Source organism: Rhinolophus sinicus, linkage group LG04, assembly GCF_036562045.2.
Source record: "Rhinolophus sinicus isolate RSC01 linkage group LG04, ASM3656204v1, whole genome shotgun sequence".
Lineage (NCBI taxonomy): Eukaryota > Metazoa > Chordata > Mammalia > Chiroptera > Rhinolophidae > Rhinolophus > Rhinolophus sinicus.
In genome coordinates this window covers 179,470,087-179,488,365 of record NC_133754.1, presented here as the reverse complement: position 1 = coordinate 179,488,365, position 18,279 = coordinate 179,470,087, and the positions used below count along the sequence as shown (strand labels likewise).

The 18,279-nt window shown below is 49.5% G+C and overlaps 1 protein-coding gene across 1 annotated transcript in view; it reads right to left on the bottom strand.

The window, feature by feature from the left end:
• LHX2 (LIM homeobox 2) overlaps positions 1 to 11,066 on the bottom strand; it is a 31,796-nt gene extending 20,730 nt beyond the window's left edge. Inside the window, exon 1 of the mRNA XM_074330992.1 lies at positions 10,398 to 11,066. The gene's annotated coding sequence lies outside the window, so the exon portion shown is untranslated. The remainder of the gene's footprint in view (positions 1 to 10,397) is intronic.
• Between the last annotated feature and the right edge of the window lie 7,213 nt (positions 11,067 to 18,279).

The window sequence follows — 18,279 nt, the reverse complement described above, 5'->3', positions numbered from 1 at the left end:
GATAGTAATAGTGGGGGACATCCCCTGCACATGGATGTGAACAGAAAAGATCATGGGTGTAAAATGGAACATAGAAGGCACTAAGCAAATTCTTTCATCATTCCCACTTTCCCCTATCCATCTTCTATTAAAAACTTTCCCACTCCTAGGTATATTAGGCATCAGCAGGTTCTTAAAAACCACAGGCTCCTTTTCTGACCTTGGGGTGCATCATACCATAGACCCAGCTGTTGATTGGATCCATCCAGCGGCCTGACTGCACCACTTCTCCAAGGACCAAAAACCTGATTTACCGGGTAATCCCAACTGCCACCCTCAGCCCCCAGACTTCTGGCTTAACCTAGAGTCTCTTGGGGACTCCCCAAGGGTGATACCCAGGTGTGTGGTGAAACCAAACTTTGAAAATAAAATATGATTGTAGAGGAAAAACTGAATGAGCCAGTCAGTTACAGAGTCCCATCTCCTAGGTCTGCTTTGGAGATGGGTCAGTGTTAAGAGGCCAGCTAAAATCTATGCAGTTTATCTTACAGGGCACAGAGTTGAGGCAGCACAAAATCATACCTCCCATATACCGCACATAAGCTTCAGACATACATATACGTGTGCTCGTAATGCCCAAGCACATGCACTCATGTTCATGTGTTGCAAACGCACATGTTCATCTCCACTGGCAAAAACACAGCCAGCAGGAAGGTAGAGCTAGCGTCTACACGTGCACATCAAGTATAAGTGCCCAATGTCAGGCAGGAGGAGGCATCTGTAAAGCGGTAAATTGCACGTTATACGTGTAATTGCATGCTCAGGCGATTCTACCTAAACCCCTGCGTGCACTTTATAGGGGGCCATATTTTGCATATTTGCAAAACTCTTGAAGTTACAAATATGTGTGTACACGCTGCACATGTACAGATGCCCCAACGCGAGGTAAGGACCATAAACGCAAAGATGCGCGTGCGCGTGTGTTCAGAGTGTGTGCTTTGGCGCCTGCACATAGCCCGCGCCCGGGCACGCGGACGCCTACACAGGCATGTTTTACTGACGCATCTGGGGCACTTTCTTTGAAAGAAAGTAGGGAATGAAAATCTAATCTGGGAGTCACCGGGGTTCATCTGGAGGTAGCCCAAGGGGTAGAAAAAATTGTGACAACGCTGGAGCGTTTGTCCTTGGTACAGCTCCGCGCCCAGGCTGGATGGATGCAATACGTTTTCAAGAACTCGAGGGGCTGCCTCAGGAGCTTGGGGGCGGGGGGAGGAGCACTCGGTAACTCTTGCCGCGGGCTTCCCAAGAAACGTGGAAACACACCCTGCGGCTCTTCACTCCCCCCCATACGTGTAAGCACACGATTTCGTCGCCACCTCTCCGACCAGCAGCCCACACCCAGCGCTGACCGACCCCAAATTCCCTGGCAGTCAGGATTCCCGCCGGATGCGCCCGCCTGTTTATCTCCCGGTGTCAGGCTGGGACGCGCTCGGGTCTGCAGGAGGCTCCAATGCATCTCCCGCTGCGGGGAGGGCTCTGGGTGCCCCGCCCGGGTTCAGAGGCCGGTAATTTTGCTAATCTCCCCCAGCGGCTGGGGGATGTGGCACAACCGCTGAGCCCTGTCCGCGGAGACTAAACAAGGAGAGGAATAGGCTGTAAACACACGTTCTGACACGTGAGTGACATTTACACGGTGAGAGGAGCCGCAGCCGAGGGGCAGGTAGGGGTGGGGGGAGCAGGCACCCGCAGGTAAATAGAACCTTCGGAAGCTCCAGAGACAGCGGCCCCTCGACGTCCCTTCCCCACACAGGGTAAGAGAATCCCTAAGTCCCTTAAACCTGCCTTTTGTGGGAGGTGACAGGTGAACGGAATTCAGGTCTGGCTACTCTCGCCGCTGCCTACCTCCCCACCATCTGCTTCCTCGCAGACAAGCAGACCCCGCGCATAATGAGGTAGCAGCCTCCAGCCGGCCACCGTGACTAACTCAGAACAAAAGCGCTCCCTCCACGCCTCTTCCAACAAAGGGACCACCAGCCCTGGCGCTCCCCGAAGGCTGCGGGGCTCCCGGCTGCCGGCTGCGAGGCTGCCGCGCGCAAACTTCCCGGGGCTGCCGGCGCCACCGAGCCGGGGCCGCGGAAGGAGGAAGCACACGCAGCCCAGAGAAAGTGAGGCCGGGTCGGGCGGGGGAAGAGGGGGCGGGAGCCCGAAAGCCGCGGAAGGAGGGTGATTGATCAACGCGCTGTTCCCGGAGCTCTGTCCCGTTATTAGAGGCGGCCAAAGCCGGGCCACGCAATAACCTCCGAATCGCCAGCTAATTGACGCTGCAGGCAACTACTTCATTGTGCGCGCTGGTTTTATGTCTTCATAGCCGGTGATTGACAAGGTGTAATTAGTCATCTCACTCGGTGATAAACATGGGCACCCTCCTCCCGCGGCATCAGGCCGTGTGTACCAGCAGAGGAAGCGATAGTTGACGCTGATATACCATTAAATCAAAATGAAGACGTTCAGAAGTGTGTGTTTGCTGTGACGCTCTGATGGTTTATTTCTCAAATACGGCACCAACAGATTTACTTGATTTGCAAGTTAACTACAACATTAACTGGCTTTATTTATTTTGCCTCTTCCTTCCTCTTCCTAGGCAGGGATGTTGCTCTTGGAGAATGTGAAGACAGTTTGCTTCTTGACAAGCGAGCGAGCGGGCGCCCAGATTTTTGCAGCCTCTCCGGAGTCTCCCCCGAGGGAAAGGCAGGCAGAAAAACCGCCAGATTTGGGAGTCACCAGGGAAGAATTCCGCGCAGGGAGAGCCGCCCTCCTCGGTCCCAGACCTGCGCCCGCCTTTGGGCACTGGAAATAGACGACCTGAAACTGAGGACGGTGCTGGGGATTGGGGTGGGGGAAGCCTCTTGGATAATAACTGCAAAGAAGAAAGAGGCAAAACCAACACAGGACTGTGTTCTTGAAGCTGTTGGCTGCAGTCACAGGGCCAGTTGCCTGCCTCGGTTTTCTGAATGCAATATCTCCTTATCTCCTGGTTGCACCATTCAGCAAATTATACTCTTTGCTCATTGAAGTGGGTCTTGCTTTAGGGAAGGGTGTGTGTGTGTGTGTGTGTGTGTGTGTGTGTGTGTCCCTCTACAAGGAGGGTGCTACTAGAGTTGCTGGTTACTTGTTCCAGAAACCTGGATATTTAAATTTTAAAAAGGGAGGGAGCATTGCTGTTTGGACTCCCTGGAATTGCTATGGTCTGTCTTGACCCTAGTTCTAGTTAGAGAATAGCAGGGACTAAACAAAGCCACCAACATCTGAAAGTCCAGGGTATTACACATGTCCCCAGGAACGTAATGTATTCTTCCTTCACTTCCCCCTTCTCTCCTAACCTCTGTCTCTTGTTTGTACAGCAGAGGAATGGTGATTTCTTGCCACTGTGCAGGAATGTAGGGTTGTGGACATCTCCAAGAAAAGATAGGGTGAAGCTGAGTCTCAGGGGGGGGGGCAGAAAAGTCCTGTATCCTCAACAAGGATCCCACAAGGACCCCAGGCCTGTGAGCTTCTATCAGCAAAAGGGGGGTTGTTTTATATTGATGGGAGAGGCTGTCAGTCAGCAGCAAATCAGCTCAGGCATGGCTACCTCTTCATGAAATCAGCTCATTGCCTTGGTCACACCTTATAGAAGATCGGCTGGTCACCACTATGAACAAATTAAAATCAGTGGGGCCTTAGTTGTTTCAAAAAAGAACCCCATATCTGTGGATAGATAAGTGGCTTGGCCTGTCTCAGGCAGAGGAACCCAATTCTTCCTTTTCTCCCTGCAGCGATCTGAACAGTTCTGAAACTGCTTGCCTGGGCGTCAGCAGAGTAGGTTGGGGAAGTAACCCGGGCCCTCTCTCTAGGGCCCTGTTAAATGCACTGAACTTAAAATGAAACACGAAGTATGAATTTCAGGTTTCAACATGATGCATCAGGAAACATGGAGGTTGGCAGCCCTTTTCCTCCCCCCTGCCTTTGGTAGCTGGTATTAATATTGTATTAAATGTTATGAGAAAGTAAGAGCTGTGGAGAGGAATGTGCTCAGATGCAATTTTGTCAAGGTTTTTATCTGTGATTATGATTCCAGATGTAGAAACTCCCGGAGGAGGGAAATGAGGGGCTGCTGGCGTGTGACATGTGTTTTAAGGTGTTTGGCAGTGTTTCTCAAAGTGGTGACAAAATGTTCAATTTTATTACAGGGAATTGGTAAAAGAAATATGAATACTAGGTCAGAGATTGTTCACCTCAGCAAAAGGATTTACCATTATTGATTAGGGTGGGGACAGTTTGTATCTGGGTCCTGCTTAAATCATATTGTCAACAATGTAAATCTGTCAGATCAGATTATTCTTAAAGAATTGTAACAAAATACACAATAGGTAATTGCATCTCCCCACCTACTAATTTCCATACAAAGATGTAACCTGCCCTGGAAGCAAAAAAAAAAAAAGTAAATATTGCAAAAAGATGTCAATTTTTTTTCCAGCTGGTATAACTACAGCAGTTTTTTGAGGGTAATATCTTTTTAATCTAACCCAGAAACTACCCAGTCCTAGCAGAGCCATTTTGCTAATTTTGCTAATCTGGCTGCCTTTTAGGTTGAAGCACAAATAATAGCAATAATCTCACACAAGGAATCACATTTTGTTAAAAGAAGAATCAGGAAGATTTTGTATGAAAGAAGTGGGGATGAGGGAGGAAGCAGCTGAACTCTCTGGACTAGCTCACAATTGTATCTACAAGCACTTGAAACTGGAAAAATTTCCTACCACAGTCCTTCATTCAAAGGCATCTCTGCCATCTCTCTCTGACAGCAGGACACCCCTAAACTCTGTTTCTAAGCAAAGGTTTCTCATAAACCTTTTATGAGTTTCACATACACTAAACGACATGCGTGCCCAGCCAGCGCTGACTAGACTGGAGGGGTTTGGTAAACATTTCCACAGAACAAAAAGAGGGGTTTTTGGCTAAAGATGCTGGACTTGGCTCCTCCCTGAGCCCCCAATCAGAAGATGAGAGACTCTACACACTCACTGGAGATATTACTGTACAGATCACCCCATAACTGGCATACGCAGTACGTCTCTCAGCCCTGTTTATGAAGCCCACACATATTCCGCCCCAGCCTTTCCTTAACCCGGGCTAAAGAATGTCCACGTTTGGCTTCCCAGCTGCTGGCACTATTTTACCATCACAAAAGATACTAGGCTCCTAGCACAAATTGCACCTTCCTTAGAAGAAGGTTCCTCTCCTGTGAGGTGATGTAGGACAGGGTACATTTCTGAGGGGAACAGTGAGGATCCAGGGGAGGGGGAGCATGGCTACCTCTTGCCCTTTGCTTTCAGCAGGACCCTTCCTCTCTCCCAGCCCAACTTTCCACTGACCCGATTAGCACATTTCTACTGCTATTTGGGAAGGTGGCATTGTTCCTTTAGGTGAGGAACAGTCATTTCCCACATATGCTTCAGCTGAAGCCCAGCCTCTTACCCCTCCCCCATTTTATTCTTCCATTAATTAAAACAACTAATGTCCCATCGATTATCTTTGCGTGAATGAAAATCATTACGGGCCCTTGCAGGTATATGGGAAATTCTGTTTGTTTAAGTCTTCACACTTTGATTTTCTACAGACTCATTTTCTCAGGCATAAAGAAATTCAAACAAAACAAAACAAAACAAAAACAAAAACAAAATCTCCTGACACTTTACAATAAAGCCCAAAGACTAGTGATAATGAGCTTGTGCGATCTCTTGCAAGAAGAAATATTCAGATGGCCCCGTTTTAGGTCTGAATTGTGCTATCTGGTAAAGGATTCTAGACAGTTAAAGGCAAACATTGATAGGTCACCAGACCCAGGTTTGGAATTTGAGCTTGTGTTGAGTCAGATGAGCTCATCCAAATTTACTTTTAAGCTACCATGTCAGTCCTTGAAAGTGAAAAAGGCAGGGGACAATCAGCTCTATTTGGAATTTCCCAGCTAGTTGGCCATTTCAGCTTGTATCTCCATTTCTGGGGGCTGCCATAATTAGAGCGATCTATTTTGCATTTACTTCTCTTTGCAAGCACTACATTATTCACTCTTTCCTGTGCTTATTAAACAGTGCCACCTGCACCAAATTCAACAAAGCTCTTCCATCAGTCAGCTCAGCTAAGGATCCTAGACCATATATTATCATTAATTGAAGCTCAATTGAATAGTTGACGATAGAGGCATGAGTAAAAAGCAACACATTTTCTAGGACCTATTTATAAAAATGTTTAAGCAAAAAAAATTATTCCCCCAATTGTCATCTTTTACAAACTCATTCCACTCTCTCTGTACAGTAATTGAAGCAGCAATTAGCAAGTCTTTATTTAATGAACTATTCCCTGTATGTCACCAAGGTGCCTCCAGCACAAATGTCCTCCTTCGTAAGGTACTAGCAATTGTAGTCAATATTTTGTCACCCAAAGCCTTCGAAGCTGACCACCTCGATAGCCTTAATGCTATAAAAAGGATCTGAAGAGCAAGAGAAGGCTGGGGAGCAGAGGACCATTTTCAGAAAACTAGCCATGGATAGTCTGAATCCAGAGAAAGGGAGTGGCAGAAGGAAGGGAACCAGAGACAGCGAGGGGAGAGACAGAACATGAATGTAGCTAGATATCAGTGGTTAAAGGAAAACTAAGTTTCTAGCAAAGATGGAACCATCTCTGAGCTCCAGCTATGTTATAACACACTCTCCATCTAAATGCTGATGATTTACACATTCTTAAGAGCCTCAAACCTCACTGTGCCTTTTTCTTTAAAAAGCTTCCTGCTTTGTTCAAAATACTGCTTATCTTTGGCATTGTCAACAGCTCTGCATCTGGGAGAGATTAATTAAGTGATAGGTCAGAGACAATGAGGTGAAAGGGCATGTCCATCCAATCAGATCTGATTCATCCATTTCTAGGTGGATCAACTTTTTCTGAGGGGTGCCAATTTCAGCTCCATTTCCAAGGAGGGCTTATCAATAGGAATGCCTGAACTCCCCCAGTGAGGGGCTCTTAGCTGGAAAAGGTTTTTCCGAAGATAGAAAAATCTAAAATCTATACTCTGTCTTTTTAAGATGTAAAACCAAAATATAACTACAAATTGTCTGTATGCTTAAGTTTCACCTATCTGCGTGAAAGCTGATTTTCTTGAACAGGATCTTTCTGTAGAATAGCTAATTGGATGATTACAAATAAGATTGCCATGCAACACACTAAAAAGATTAAAAGTTCACTTTCTCTCCTCCCCCTTTCCAACTGTTTCTCACTGCTCCTTCTTCCTTTCAAAGTCACTTTTAATTTCTAGAAGGAAAAAATGAGAGAAAGACAAGAAAGAGTATAGGAGAGGAGGAGAGAGAGGGGTGGGGGGAGAATAAAAGAGGTTTTCTAGGTGTCAACTGAATTTTTCCAGACCAATTAGAGTTTATCTTTAAATCTCCATCCCCTACCCCATCCACACCTTTCTAAATAGATTTTAGATTAGTGAGAAATTAGTTAATTGGGAAAGGCCATGTGTCTAGTCCACCCTGTTCCTAACCAAAGGGTTTTAAGGTTTTGAGGACCTTAGACCCCCACTCCCAGAAATGACACCCCCCTCATCTCTTCGGCAGCATGTAAGTCTGGGTTAAAATTGTGGTTTTCTGTGTGTGTGTGTGTGTGTGAGAGAGAGAGAGAGAGAGAGAGAGACAGAGAGAGACAGAGACAGAGAGAGACAGAGAGACAGAGAGAGACAGAGAGAAGTAAACTCCCAGCCTGTGAATAACGCTTAAGTAAATTAACTGTTTTTGGCAGACCCCAAACAAACCATTTGGAATATTTTTACTCTATTCTTGAAAACCCCTGCGAATGAGTTCACATTTTCAGGTTTTTTTGGGGGAGGGGGGAGGATGAGTAAATAATAGTTTGGGATTTTTTTGGGTAATAGACCAGACATTTCCCCTTCTCCAAAGAAATGTAGACTGCCAGTTTCTTAACTATCCAATTCTTTAAATCATCTGGGATCTATCTATATTTATAAAACTGAGCAGAAATACTTAACAGCCTGATCAATAGCCATTGACCGTGGGGTGCACCTCACACCCTAACACGCACAGCTTGATCATGTATATTTGATCATCAAAAAATTCATAGCGTCTTGAAGCAGTGTATTAAGCTTCCCACAAAATAGTCTGTCTTTTTCTGAGGTCTTAAAAAAGTGTGAGTTTCTCAGTCCCCTGCATTCATCTATCTATCCATGTATTTATCTAACACACACACACACACACACACACACCCCTCCCTTTCTGGAGAATTTATTGCTCATATATTTGATGAAGAACAAGGTAATTAACTGCAAGGCTGTGCATCTGGTCGGTACTTCATATTCATTGCAATAATAAAACACTTTTTCCCCATTTTAGCAGAAGAAAGGCTAGTCCTGCCCACAGATTCAGAGGACCCCAGAGTCTCTGTCTGCAAAGCCTCCTTGTTATAAATCCTGCCTCCCTCTTAAGTGATGGCATGCACAATTGCACAAGGGGCACTAAGTTTATCTGTGCAAAAGCATCATTGGAAAAGGTTGTGCATTCCCAGAGCTTCAACATCAGCTAGTAGGGGTTTGAAACAGACACAGCTGGCTCCTTGGCCCCCAGTCTTTTTGGCAGCAAACACAGACAAGAGTCCAAAGGACTTGTCCTATGAAGGGCCACAGGCAGAGAGGTATATTTTGGGATCTCAAGGACTGGTGTCCTGAGCACATGCCACTAAGCTCCAATACCCCAAAAAGACCCAGTCCTGCAGATCTTTCTATATTCAAAAGACTGATTCTAAGTTTCTCCATAAGGTATGCCGATCTGTCCAAATTGCTCCAAGGTCCAGCCAGAGGAATACCAGCTGGCAAGCCTTCTCCAAGCCCCCAACACAATCTTTCTAACCCCAACCCCAAAGATTGCCCCCACCGCCCCAGCCAGCAAAAAAATTACCTGCAGAACCTCCCATTTCGGGAGTCCCCTGCTCTGTATTCCGAACCGTGCTCAGGACAGATTTCTCAGGGGCCCTTCCTTCCAAAAGCAGCAGCATCTGGGCTGAGGCACCCTCCTTTATATTGGGGGGAAGGCTTCATATGATAATACGTGTAATATGATATGGAATGACAGAATGCATGACAGTTGCCCATAATACGGAGAAGTCAGTCAAAGGACAGAGGGGACATTTGGATAATTACCATCCATTGGCTAGTCAATCACGCGAACAGAGAGAAACTGCACAAAACCCACAATGGAGTTGGGAAACAAAAGAGACCCGAGCCAGACTCAGGATTAACCGGTCTAAAGCGATCTAAATGCTTTTGTATCTGAAGAACCGAGGCTCCCAGGTTGCCCCCCCTTTCCAATCCCAGGGAACTAATTGCGGGGATCAGAGTTAAAGCTCTCTCCCTCCTTTCCCCTTTCTCTTTGTAGACTGCTCACCACGCAGAAAAAAAAAAAATGATTTTTCTCTCTGTGTTCATTAAACTATTTTAAAGTTAAAGGGGTGGGGGAGGGAGGCTCAATGTGGCCCCTGAGCCCAGGAGCTGGGATTCTTCACCCTCGGAAGAAGCTGGGACAGTCTCGCTTGGCCTCAATTCTTTGTTTCGGGGTAAAGTCTTCCCTCCTTGCCCCTGGAAACAAATGCTCCATCCACCTGGGCAGCTGCCTTTTGCCTGGAGGTGAACATGGATGGCTGGTACCCTACTTTGGGTGAACAGCCCCCATAACTGGCCCTTGCACCAGAAAAACACACCCCCTAGTTGAAAACTCAAATTGCATTTGTCTGCACACTCAGAATTACGTGGGGTAAAAGCGTGACAGGGCAGGGGCTCTAGCCTTCCAAATGGGAGAGTGAGACAGACGATGGTTGTGAATTGCGAGGCGAGAATTTCCTTCTCAATTGGGGCATGAGGAAGAGGAAGAAAACCCTCCTAAATTGGGGCAGGGAGAGGACATGCTTAATTGACGGAAAAAATGAGAAGAGACCCCTGCCTGAGAAAGAGAGGCAAAGAAGTGATTCCTCAAGGAGTCCTAGGAAAATGGTCCCATCAATTTTGAGAGACTCAGATGAAGGAGAGAGAGGAAGAGAATTCCTTAAAAGATATGGACAGAGATCTCCGTACCTGAGAGCGAGAACCCCCTTGTCCCGGGACAGAAGGACGGGTGACTACCTCACCCAATTCCCACCAGGTCCTCTCTACACAATTGTAACTCGCCCACAGCCCTACCCGCACCGGCGAAGCTCTCGCGTGTCCCCGGCTGGGGGCCCCGGCAGTCCCTGGTCTGGGTTCGCGGGTGCCCGCGGTGCCCCAGGGCGCGCCCTCCGCGCAGCCCCCAGGCCCCTCCCGGCCAGCCAAGGCGCCTTCTTACCTTTCCGCGTCCTCCGCAGCGGGTGTGGCCGGCTCTGCGGGCTGCCCTGGGCCAGGGCCGGGGGGCGGGGGGCGGGGGTGCCGGGCTGGGGGGGAGCGGCAGGGTGAAGGCCGGGTAGGCAGGCACGGTGCTCAGGGGGAGCAAGGGGGCCGTTGGCAGCCCCAGGGCCCGTGGGCCGGCCGGGCCGAGCCGAAGGAGGTGCGAGATGCGGGGTCCGCGGAGGGGCGCAGGGGCCCGGGCCAGGGGTCCAGGGGCTCCCTCCTCGGGCCGGCGGTGCGCTCCAGCCTCCAGGGCCGGCCCGGAACCCGGCAAGGCGCCGGGAGGGAGGCCCCACTCCCAGGAAGCGGAGGACAGGGCGCGCGGATCAGAGGGGCTGTTTTGTCGCCTCGGCTGACAAATCAATCAGGGCCCGCGGAGCTGGGGGACTGCCACCGTCGCTGCGGCGCTCGCGGCTCCCCGGCTGGCCCGCGCTGCCAGCTGACGGCCGCCTCGAGTCCGCGCGGGCCGCGCGTCGCAGGCTGGGCTGCGGTCATTAGCTGCGGGCGCGTGCGGCCGGGGGCGGGGGCGGCGGGGCGGGGGCGGCGCAGCACCGCGAGGAGGCGGCCGCGTAGCCCGGGATCCCTTGGCCTCCCCCGCCCGCCGCCGTCCCGAGCCCGCTCCGCGTGCTTCCCCCACCCCTTGCCCCCCTGTCACTGTCACTACTCTGGCCTTCCGTCTGTCTGTCTCTGCCTGCCTCCCTGTCACTCTCCATCTCCCGGTCTGTCACAGGGGCCGCGTTTCTCTGTCGCGTGTCCTCTCTCGGTCTCTCCCTATGGCCACAGCATCCTTGCTTACTGCGCCTCTCTTTTTCTCTTTTTGGATCTGTGGTGCTCTCTTACCCCTCTCTCCTCGTCGCTCTCACCATTTTCTCCTGTTCCCTGTTCTTTCTTTCTGTCTCCCTGCACTCTCCACCCTTTCTCAGGCGGCCTCGCTGGCCCTGCCTTTATCCCTCCTTGCAACAGCAGCCCCAGAATCCAACTGAAGCTTTTTCTCTGCTCTGAGACCTCGGACAAGTCACTTCCTCCCTCCCAGCTGCAGTTTCCTTATCTCTAAAAAGAGTTAATAGCCGGTTCTTGGCAGTGTGGTTGGGAGGGGCACTGGGGGGAGGGGGCGCCAGAGGTGCTCGATGACTCAGGTTCCCCTTCTTGGTGGTCATGCTCACTCAAATTCGGCAGCCACTGTGGCAGCTGCCCGGTGACTAGGGCTCACAGCGTGCCATGTGTGCCTCATAAAGACCCTGTCACCAGTCTTGAGGGCCAGCACAAGTACCAGAAGGGGCCAGTTCAGCAGGGAAGGTCAGGGCAATTTCCTCTGGGGTCCCTAAAGCCGCCCCCCACCTCAAGCATCTATGGTGGCCCATTCCCAGGGCAGATCCCAGAGCTGGATCTGACATCTCAGGCCCTGTCACCTGCTGGTTCTTCCCTCACTGACACCAAGCAGAGGGGGTAATGCTCTCTTCTCCTGTCCTTAGATCCAGGAGATCCAGGAGAAAGCAGGAGAAAGCCAAGTGCTCTTTTCTCTCTCTCCTCTCTCTGTCTCTCTCTCACCACAATTGGCTTAAAATCTTCAAAGATGCTTCCTGGAGGGAGTGTGACTTCAGAATCCAGCAGATGGGGATTCAAGACCGTTATTTGCCTTGGGCAAGTCACACCACGCAAAGCCTCAGTTTCCTCATCTGTAAAATGAGAACAATCACACGTTTCTTTTCAGCTTGTGTTCCTGATCACCCATGGCATGCATAAAGTGCTCAGCCGGAGGGGTTTGTTCATTCTGTCCAGCTTTTATTCTGCAGGTACCTAAGTATTTGTTATCTCATGCTTTTTGCTTGGCTCTGAGGATACAGCAATTCACAAGGCAGGTGTGGTCTCTGCCTTCAAGCAATTTGCAGTCTAGCTGAAGAGACCAACTGTGAATGGCCAGAGATAATTATTTCATGACAGTTGTCCAAGGACCATGGAGGAGTAGAAAGTGCAGTGAAACCAAATATCCAGGAAAACTGACCTGGGCTGGGGGTTCAGGAAGGGTTTTCTCAAGGTGAGGCCTGAAGCTGAGACCTGAAGTCAGGTATGGGGCCAGGGCTGAAGTTGGCAGGAAGTGAAAAGAGACTACTAACAGGAGAGTGTTCCTGGCAGAATGACCAGCATGTGCCAGGGCTGGGAAGCAAGAGGGAGCATGGCCAGTAGGAAGGTCAGTGTAGCTGGCACAGAAGGGAGGAGGGGGATGAGGCTGGGCCAGGCACGGAGAAGGCGGAGCTGTTAGCCTCAGCACATGGGAACCACATGAGCCCCGATCTCCCCTTTTCTGAACTGGAAGGAGGAAGCCACAGTCAGTTCCCATACATGTCCTTTGCCTTCTGTCCTTCTTGGGAGGTTGTCATCTCTTGTCCTTCCTCTGCTCTGTCCCAGCACTGTTCACCCCCGAGTGTCATTGCCTGTCTTGGCATCTGTGTCCCTAGCCAAGTGTGACCTCCCTGAGAGCACACACCTAGGTCAACCCTACAGGAGGTGTCCTCTGTGGGCATTTGTTGTTTGACTGAACAATCCGTGGCCATTGCATGCCGCTGTGTGCCAGGCACTATGCTGGCATTGCCCCTGTCTTCACAACGTGTTCGTTTTGTGGGAAAGACACTTGTGAACACACAGAACTATCATGACACAGGGGACTTGGGGCATGGGATTGGAAGCTCTTTGAGGACAGGCCCATCTTGCATTTGCTCACAAGGTACAGACTTCAGGGTGTGGCACAATGCCTGGCCCAAGGTGTGTACTCAGTGACGTGTTGAGAAATTGAAAAAGAAAAGTGAAGTTTAAATGCAGAAGGACGAAGGATAAGGAGGGGTTAAGTGAGCCGAGGAAAGGATGAGGAGACTTGCCTCTGAAGCTCTAACTGGGAGCAATACTCAGACAGGCGGAGACAGGAGGGTCTGCGGAGAAGGAGGGAGCTGATGTTGACTGAGCTCCTCCTCTAGCCAGGCAGGTGCTGGCCACTTGGATGCAGTGATCTTGACCAACTTTCACAGCCTCCTTATCTTGTGGGCACCACTGTCCTCCTTTTTTTGAATAAGTGCTGGGGTCCAGAGAGGTTAAATCACTGGCCTGAGGTCACACAGCTAGTAGAAGCCTGCACCTAGATTTGAACCCAGGTCTGCCTGCTCCTCTTCTGTAAAAGGAGGAAGCAAAAGAGGAGGAGGAGGCAGAGGAAGGAGCCGACTGAGAACAAAGGAAGAGCGGTGGCAGAGGAGTGAGCTCTGCGAGTAATTTTTCAGCTTAAAAACAATTCCCATTTCCCAGCCCTGCAGAGGCTGGCTGGTGGATCTGAGACAAGGCCGGCCCTCTGACTCGCAGGAGCCTGCAGAGGGGCCCCAGCGAGCTGCTTCAAAGCCAGCCTCCTCAGCACAGGCGCTTTTAAACTTCACACGGGAAACTTTCCAGGGCTGACTTTTTGCACTTTGTTTCCAAATCAAGAGATGGGGAAGTCCCTCTCAGCCCAGCGGGGAGGAGCTCTCCCTGAGAGGCTTGCCCTGGGGTTCCAGGCTTGGCACCTGGCTCCTCACCTCCCAAGGCAACAGTGGGGCGTGGGGGAACCTGCCCCCTGCCCTCAATGGGTTCCCAGGGAAAATTCAGGGTTTGGGCTTGGCAACCAGTCCTCCCTGCGGGGATGAGGCCACTCTGCCTGTGTCCTGCCACATCTGCTTCCTACCTGGGTTCCCGGTGGCGTTTGCTGATACGGTGTGCCAGTCTCACAAGGGTCATATAATATGTGCCTTGCTCTTCTCTGCACAACAGCCTCACAACCAAACCACACTGTCGTCTTCTGATCACCATTGCTAGAGCTGGTGAGAGTCTCCCTAACCCTCAGCTACCTCTGATGTTTGGAATTCAGATTTGGATTTTGGGTGCACATCCAGAGGCTGGCTCCATGCATTTTAATTAAGCTGTCTTTTTTCATTTATTACTAATACACTCCTCTTAACTATGATTTATTTGTTAAACAAAGCACCATAAGCCGTCACTTATTCATCTTAATTTCAACAAAATTAAAGTAGTCGCTGTTAGAGTGCACCTAATTGCACTTGCAATGAAAAGAACGGAGATGTTAATCAAAATAAATTGAAGATAAACAATAAAATCATTACATCTTTGTGGTGGTAAGTGTAACTAATCAGTTTTGACTCGAAGCGACCGAACAGGAATAATGAATGTGTCATTGAAGGCGCACTCATTAAGGGAAGCTGTCATGGCCTGGGTCCTCAGGGCAGCAGACGACCACCCTGCCCAGGTGGCCCTGAGGGTTCCTGACTCCTGGGAGCCAGGAGGAGGCTCACAGAATGGGAAGGAGTCCTGGGTGCCCCCCCCCCCCTCCAGGCTGCCTGGCTACACAGCGGTTCTTCACTCTGATGAGAAAGTGAGAGGTCCCAGGCCCATTCCTGGACATCCCAAGTAACCAAGGCTGGGGAGACAGAGGCCTGGAGAGAAACAGGTAGACAGATGTCCAGAGGACAGAGACAGTCAGACACACACTCCAGGGGACACAGTGGAGAAGAGTCTAGCAGAAAGAGACAAGGAGAAAGAGAGACAGGCAGACAGAAAGAGACCAGTAGGAGAGACAAGAAAATAGAGATGCAGAGCAAGGCTAGGGATGGGCGGTCAGAGAGGATGGACAGAGTAAAGAGCCTGTGAGGATAAGAAGCTCAGACAGGGTGATGGAGGCGGGATGGGGACACCCTGAGTGGGGAGGAGACCAAAGAGACAGAACCAGGAGGGTCCACACAGGTGAAGGCTTGTTGGTCTTAATGAAGTCATCTCTCCTGGGAGGACAAGACATACACACTCAAATTTTAATACAACTGAATGAAGCTCAGGAGATTTCAGATTAGGATTCTGGGAACAAAGTCCTCAGGAGTCTGTTCAGGTAAGTGACTATCAGGTCAGGACCCTGGACTGGGGCTTTGGGGACATGGAAGAGGAGGGGGCACTGAGGTGAGGGGGGCAGAGGGCCCCCTTGAGGTCTGCTGGGCTTATCCTCCAATTACTGGGATTTAATAGGCCTAAAGGGTCCATGTTGGGGTCCCTTCCCCATGGCACAGGCTTCGGTGACAACCTTTGGGTCACTGGCCTGGACACCAGGTTCAGAGTTAGAGCGATGCTAGCTTGGGCTGTTGGCTGAGGCTACCCCACAACACCCCCTTTCCAGATGGGAAGACCCAGAGCGTGGGCAACCTTGGGAAACTGGAAAATCTGAGGACATAGCCCTCTGAGTAAGATTGGACAATCGAGAGACAACCTGACAGACATGTATTTTTTGAATACCTACCATGTGCCCAGCCCTAGGCTGGGCCTGAGAAATACAGAGATAAATCAGGTAGGACCTCCCTATCTCAATTTCCCTATCTTTAAAGTAGAGTTAATAATATAGCCTACTTCATGTGTTTATTATGGGAATTAAATGAGTTAATATTTGGAAAGAGCTTAGAATGGTGGTTGGCCCTTGGAAAGGGCTTTATGTGTTTGTTAAATAAAAATAAAATAAATCCTTGCTCTTGTAGAGTGCGGAGTTCAGTAGAGGAGACAGACTCATTAGCAGTCAAGTTCAATCCAAAGGGTAGAGGCCATTATACTTGCCCTTCAGGATGCTTTGGGAGTCGGTCCAGACTGGAGACAAAGCCTCCAGGTGAGCAGTCTGTAAGGAGGAGTGGGAATTAGTCAGAAGCATGGCGGGAGGAAGTGGGAAAGAATATTTTGGGTAAAGAGGACCATGTGAACAAAAGCATCTGGGCAAGAAATGGCAGGATATGCCTGGGATGGCAAGTGAATTGGAATTAAGGTGAGGCTGGAGACCAAAGACTCAGATCTTGATGTGTCTTGGCAGGAACCTTTGAAGATCATCACTTACTGATTTTTCTTTTCCCTCCCTTCTTCCTTCCCTCCCTCTTTTCCCTTTCTCTCTTCCTTCCTCCTTCCTTCCCTCCCTCCCTCCCTCCCTCCCTCCCTTCCTTCCTTCCTTCCTTCCTTCTGGCTCAGCATGCTTTGCCATACTTGGGATGGGATTTTTCTATTGGGATTTTGTCTTCCCTCTTTTTTCTCCTTCTTCTCTCTCAGTCCATGTGGCACTGGTTGAGGCAACTCCACCCTGACACCAGGGGAAGGAACATGTGACCTAGACCTAAGCCAATCAGCACATTCCATTTCTGTGGCCACAGTGATTGGTTGAGGGATGGGTAATCAAGTCCAATGGGAGCCAGTCCAGGGCTTTGGCTAGAGAACCTGGGAGAGGTTTTCAAATCTTTCTGCTGGTCACTAGTCTAACAGGAAGTAGGGGTCGGGACTGCTGGCACCATCTCACTGACATTCAGAGCTTGACACCAAAGCCAACAGTGAGAAGGCAACACAACAGAGCAAAACGAGTTTCAGTGATGTTGTTTGAGCCCCAAGTCCAGCAGAGAAAAAGACAGCCCTAACCCCTGGCCTTTTTGGTTTCATGAGCCAATAAATTCCTTTTCATGTAAGCCAGTTTAGGTTGGGTTTTCTGTCACTTGAAACAGAAAGTTCTAGCTGATAGTCTTCAAGCAAAAATGCAACACCATCGTGTATTTTAGTAACTTCATTCCGGCAGTCATGGTATAGCAGAGGGACTGAAGGCAGAAAGGAGGCCAGAAGGCCAGCGGGGAGGCTGCTGTGGTCATCCCAATGGGGGGTTATAATGAAGAGCAGGAGGGCTGGGGACTTTGTCTCCACCAGTACATTAGTTTCTTACTGCTGCCATAACAAATCACCACAAACTGGGTGGCATAAAACAACAGAAATGGATTCTCTAACTGTTCTGGAGGCTGGAAGTCCAAAAGTAAGATGTCCCCAGGGCTGTGCTCCTTCTGCAGGCTCTAGGGGAGAACTCTTCCTGGCCTCTTCCAGCTCTGCTGGATCTAGGCACCCCTTGGTTTGTGGCTGCACAACTCCTCTCTCTGCTTCCATCTCCACATGGTTCTCTCCTCCTCTGTGTCCTAGAAGGACGCTTGTCATTGGCTTTAGAGCCAAGGCCCTAAGAAATGAACATGCATGGTTTTCATTATTAAGATCTGTAAGCTGAGAGATTGTGCCAATGCATGGGGTGGTGAGCTTCATGTCACTCTGAGCAATAGTCCAGAAAACTCGGTGCTTGTGAGGTCACCTAGGAGAGAAAGCAGTGATTCTCAGGACCCCACACTGATTCCCTAAGAACAAATTCTGTCAGATCAGCCTCATTTCTTTCTTTTCCAAAGTCACCAGATGGGTAGATAAGGAAGGGTGTGATGGACAGAACCCAGCCTCTCACAGTCGTCTTGTAAATAGGACAGGGAAAATGTATGATGGATGCAAAGATGATTAGAAAGTTGACTACCCTTAACAAAAAGGGATTGAGAGATCTCTGTCTCCTGGAAAAATACCTCTAGTGGAGTATCCTACAGTCGCTGTAGTAAATCCTGTTGTGCCCATCCAAGTCACATGTGATGGTGCTAAAATTTGGACAGTCTGCTTGTCTGATTGGCAGGTGATTTGAGGAAGGAAGAACCAGAGATTGTTTTGGATAATAGAACTCTTTTTTTTTTTTTTTTGAGTGCCTATTCTTCAGGAACTGAACGAGGCTCTGGCAGAACAATGGAGAATCAGACAGAGACAGACAGGGTACCTGCCTTCATAGAGCTTATGGTTCAGTGGAGGAATCATACAAGCACTATTCAGCATAATAAGCATCCAAAATGATCTCAACAGGCTGGGGTTTACAAGATGAGAGGAGGCAGGGAAAAACACTCTCCTGCCAAGCATGGAGGGTTGACTCTGATTTCATGTGGAGCCTTTCAGCTTATATA